General features: G+C 40.2%; 1 protein-coding gene across 9 annotated transcripts in view; it reads right to left on the bottom strand.

Moving 5' to 3' along the window:
• ZNF527 (zinc finger protein 527) overlaps window positions 1–5,307 on the bottom strand; it is a 28,486-nt gene that overhangs the window by 8,305 nt on the left and 14,874 nt on the right. Inside the window, exon 5 of one of the 9 annotated variants that reach the window (XR_005196582.1) lies at window positions 247–1,016. The exons of the other annotated variants lie outside the window; for them this stretch is intronic. The gene's annotated coding sequence lies outside the window, so the exon portion shown is untranslated. Of the gene's footprint in view, window positions 1–246; window positions 1,017–5,307 lie in introns of those variants that run through there. 9 annotated transcript variants of the gene reach the window in all.

Below are 5,307 nucleotides of genomic sequence, written 5' to 3'. Positions count from 1 at the left end.
AAAAAAAAAAAAAAAAAAAAAAAAAAAAAAAAAAAAAAAAAAAAAAAAAAGATTACAACTGCTGTGTAAATAATTGAAGGGAGAGGGAAGCATGATTCGCAAGAATACGAGAAAAGTCCTACAAAACGTTACGAAATTCTTTTCAGTAAGATTTAAATGAACCAATGTAATATATAATTGCACCAAAACAAAAAATATATATGCATACCTTTTTACCACAGGTTAATTTATATCAGGTCAGTTTCAACCAGAATTCCATAAAGATTTTATTTCCAAATTTAAAGAAAATTATTTTAAAGAAACTTGGACAAAAATAATCAATAATATAAAAGAAAATTATGAACAAAAAAGAACATTCCAAAACCAGTAATATGACCTCAGCCCTTGCATTTTTATACCTTTCTTCCATCGAAATCTCTGTGAAAGAACTCGACCAGGGTTGACTTGTAAAATTCTCTATCATTGTGGAAAATATCAAGAGAGAATATCAACAGAAACACTTGGAGCATTAAAAACTTGTAAGATACAGAGAACACAGTGAAGGAGAGCATGACCTCCTCACTGCAATCCTGACCACATCTGGTTGAAGGGAATGAATTTGACATTAACCTTAAAAACATGTGAGTGGGAGAAAATACCACAAAGTCAAAAGGCCAGGGACAATCTGAGAAAAAACAACTAAAACATGTAGCATAGAAACATGAATAATGCATAGAATTTAGTTCTACTATAAATCAACAAGAAAAAGACAACCTAATTCTCCAAAAACGGAAGTATGCCAGTAATCCCAATAGTTTGGGAAGCCGAGATGGGAGGATCGCTTCAGCCCAGGAGTTCTAGACCAGCCTGGACAACACAGTAAGACCTTGTCTCTACAAGAAAAATAAACAAAAAAATTAAGCAGGTGCAGTGGTGCATTACACTGAGGTGGGAAGATTGCTTGAGCTCAGGAGGCAGAGGCTGCAGTGAGCCAAGGTCATGCCACTGCACTCCAGCCTGCACAACAGAGTGAGAACCTGTCTCAAAAAAATATATGAGCACAGAAAACAAAAACTTCATAGACAATGCATTCTTGGAAAGATGATCAATAATATCACTAGTAAATTAAAGCCAAAAGAGCATTTCCCTTCCTCATATCAGCAGAAATTTCAGTTAGACAATATTAAGGACAATATCAAAAACTTAAGGCCAGGCGTGGTGACTCACATCTGCAATTCTAGCACTTTGGGAGGCTGAGGCAGGCAGATTCCCTGGGCTCAGAAGTTCGAGACCAGCCTGGGCAACATGGTGAAACCCCATCTCTACAAAAATGCAAAAAAAAAAAAAAAATTAGCCAGGTGTGGCAGTGTGTGCCTGTAGTCCCAGCTACTCAAGGGGCTGAGGCAGGAGGATCACTTGAACTTAGGAGGCAGAGGTTGCAGTGAGCCAAGATCGCGCCACTGCACTCCAGCCTGGGCACAAGAGCGAGACTCGGTCTCTAAAGAAATAAAAACAAACAAACAAACAAAACCTAAGTTGAAGAATATCAAGAGAGGAAGGAAAAGGCATTCTCAGACACTATCATCGTTAGTACGAGCATAAACTGATAGTCACTTCCCAGAACAAGTTGGGTATCTTGTAAATTAAAACATACACTTCCATGTTCCAGCAATTTGACTTTGAGGTACAAATTTCTTTTCTTTTCTTTTCTTTTTTTTTGAGACAGGGTCTTGCTCTGTAACCCAGCCTAGAATGGAGTCCAGTGGCACTGTCACAGCTCAATGCAGCCTTGACCTCCCAGGATGAAGTAACCCTCCTACCTCAGTCTCCCAAGTAGCTCGAACAATAGGCACACAGCAACATGCCAGGCTAATTTTTTTTTTGTCCGAGATGGATTCTTGCTCTGTTTTCCAGGCTGGAGTGCTGTGGCGTGAACTCGGCTCACTGCAACCTCCACCTCCCAGGTTCAAGCAATTCTCCTGCCTCAGCCTCCTGAGTAGCTGGGATTACAAGCACACACCACCATGCCTGGTTAATTTTTATTAAAGACGGGGTTTCACCATGTTGGCCAGGCTGGTCTCAAACTCCTGACCTCATGATCCACCTTGGCCTCCCAAAGTGCTGGGATTACAGGCATGAGCCACTGCACTCGGCCTGTTTTTTTATTTTCTGTAGAGACAGGGTCTTGCTATGTTGCTCAGGCTGATCTGAAACTCCTGGGCTCAAGCAATCCTCCCAACATGTTGAGATCACAGGTGTGAGCCATGCCTGGCCTGATACAGATTCTTGAGAAACTCTTACACATGGAGACATGTGCATGGAAATATACCTTGCTACTATTTAAGACAACAAAAAATGGAAACAACTCAATGATCATAAGGAGGGAACTATATTTTATATAGATTTTTACCATGGATAAATCTCAAAAACAGTGTTAATAAAAGCAAGTTGCAAAACAAAATGAAAAGACTGCTACCTATAAAAAAGTAAAAAATATTTTTCATAAATGTTTACCAAAAATATTTTTTAAATTAACTGGAAGGACATACACTGAATTCAAGACTGTTGTTGTGAGGCTGGGCACAGTGGCTCACGCCTGTAATCCCAGCACTTTGGGAGTCCAAGGCGGGCGGATCACAAGGTCAAGAGATCGAGACCATCCTGGCCAACATGGTGAAAACCCATCTCTAAAAAAAAAATTAGACTGTTGTTGCTTCTAAGAGCAAGAGGTAGATGAAGGAAAGGGAACTAAGAATTGGGAAAGAAGAAAACTTATCCTTAAAATGGTTTATCTCTTTTATCAAAAAGTAAAAATGTGTCAAAACATTAACAACAGTCAATTCTGGGGGTGGTGAGTACTGGGGAAATTTGTTATGTCATTCTCTATACTTTTTTGTATTTTTAACTTTTTCAAAAGAAAAAACAAAAAATATTTCTGGAAATAAAATCTTGACTCTTCATTCGGAAGGTCACGTGTCTCAGTAAAAGGTGACCCAAAATGGTCAAGATTGAGATGTGCTCTAACAAAGTAATTTTAAAATTAAAGAATCATCAGGCAGACCAGAACCAAATATAAAGCCACTTACACATAATGGAAAAATATCAAGCTGACAACAGACATAACAATATTCAACAATACTATACTTTAAGAAACTTACAGGGAGACATTGTTTGCATGAGTCCTTTTTGAGGAAACTTCTAGAGAACAGGATAGTCAATGAAGACATATCTAGAGAAATTTCATCAAAACAACTGGTGGAAAACAGTGAATGTATTTAACTGCAGTACTAAGACTAAATGAAAGATAAGGACACATGTAACAGAACAGCATGTAAATGTAATACGCCTTGACATAAAAAGCATACAACTGGGGGCCGGGCGCGGTGGCTCAAGCCTGTAATCCCAGCACTTTGGGAGGCCGAGGCGGGTGGATCACGAGGTCAAGAGATTGAGACCATCCTGGTCAACACGGTGAAACCCCGTCTCTACTAAAAATACAAAAAATTAGCTGGGCATGGTGGCACGTGCCTGTAATCCCAGCTACTCAGGAGGCTGGGACAGGAGAACTGCCTGAACCCAGGAGGCGGAGGTTGCGGTGAGCCGAGATCGCGCCATTGCACTCCAGCCTGGGTAACATGAGTGAAACTCCGTCTCAAAAAAAAAAAAAAAAAAGCATACAACTAACAAACTTTTGGAAGACAAGGAGAGGAGTGGGTGGAGAGTAAAATAAGCCTACTTATTGACCCATCTGTAACAGATATGAATCAAATGGTATTTTGTACAGCTGGCCAATCAAGTATAGAAGGAATAAATACTGTCTAAGGAAACAGGATTAGAACCATAAATGTAAACACTAGAGCAAAAGAAAGAGCTTCCTATTATAAAAACTACAGTATCGTATGACAGAACAACGATTAGAAAAACATGCATGTGAAAGGATTTGTTTTTCTGTTTTGTTTTGAGATGGAGTTTTGCTCTGTGGCCCAGGCTGGGGTGCAATGGCACGATCTCGGCTCACCGCAACCTCTGCCTCCCTGATTCAAGAGATTCTCGTCTCAGCCTCCTCAGTAGTTGGGATTATAGGCACACACCACCATGCCTGGCTAATTTTTGTATTTTTAATAGAAACGGGTTTCGCCATGTTGGCCAGGCTGGTCTTGAACTCCTGATCTCAAGTGATCCTCCCACCTTAGCCTCCCAGAGTGCTGGCATGAGCCATTGCACCCAACCTGAAAGTATTTTTTAAAAACTATAAAACCCAGAAAATAAAAATAAAAATAACTATAGAGACAATATATAGAATTAAGCCCAAATTTATCAAAAATGTAATTAGACTTTCACCTATTAAAATAAAAAGATAATCAGATTGGTTTATAAAGTAAAACTGGAATCTGTATTGCATATAAGCCCTATACTTAAAGTTATTCAAAAAAGTTGAAAGTAAAAGGACGAGTAAAGACCATAAAGAAAGCATTAAAAATTGGCCGGGTGTGGTGGCTCACACCTGTCATCCCAGCATTTTGGGAGGCCAAGGCAGGTGGATCACCTGAAGCCAGGAGTTTGAGACCAGCCTGGACAACATGGCGAAATGCTGTCTCTACTAAAAATACAAAAATTAGCTGGGCATGGTGGTGGGTGCCTGTAATCCCACCTACTCAGGAGGCTGAGGTGGGAAAATTGCTTGAACCCCGGAGGTGGAGGTTGCAATGAGCCAGGATCCCACCATTGCACTCCAGCCTGGGTGACAGAGCAAAACTCCATCTCAAAAAAACAAAAAACAAAAAAAGAAAAAGAAAAAAATGAAAGAAAACATAAAAAAATCAAGGAAATAGATTCTCCCATATAGTCTTAGGAAGGAATGTAGGCTGCTGACATCTTGATTTTAGTTTTGTAAGACCTACTTTTTACTTCTGACCCCCAGAGCTATAATAAATTTGTGTTCTATTAGCCACTAAAAGTGTGTGAATTTGTTACAGCAGAAAAAAACTAAGACAACTTTTCTGGAGGGGAATCTGGCAATTCCTTGTAAAACTACGCATGAATGACCGGTGCAGCAGCTCCTGCCTGCAATTCCAGCACTTTGGGGGGCCAAAGAGGGCAGATCATTTGAGGTCAGGAGTTTGAAACCAGCCTGGCCAACATGGTGAAACCCCATCTCTACTAAAAATACAAAAATTAGCCAGGTGTGGTGGCACATGCCTATAGTCCCAGCTACTCAGAAGGCTAAGGCAGGAGAATTGCTTGAACCTGTGAGGCGGAGGTTGCAGTGAACCACAATTGTGCCACTGCACTCTAGCCTGGGTGACCAAGTGAGAGTCTGTCTCAAAA

The sequence above is a fragment of the Cebus imitator genome, unplaced genomic scaffold (genome assembly GCF_001604975.1).
Source record: "Cebus imitator isolate Cc_AM_T3 unplaced genomic scaffold, Cebus_imitator-1.0 Scaffold356, whole genome shotgun sequence".
NCBI lineage: Eukaryota > Metazoa > Chordata > Mammalia > Primates > Cebidae > Cebus > Cebus imitator.
This window is presented reverse-complemented; position numbering and strand designations above follow the sequence as displayed.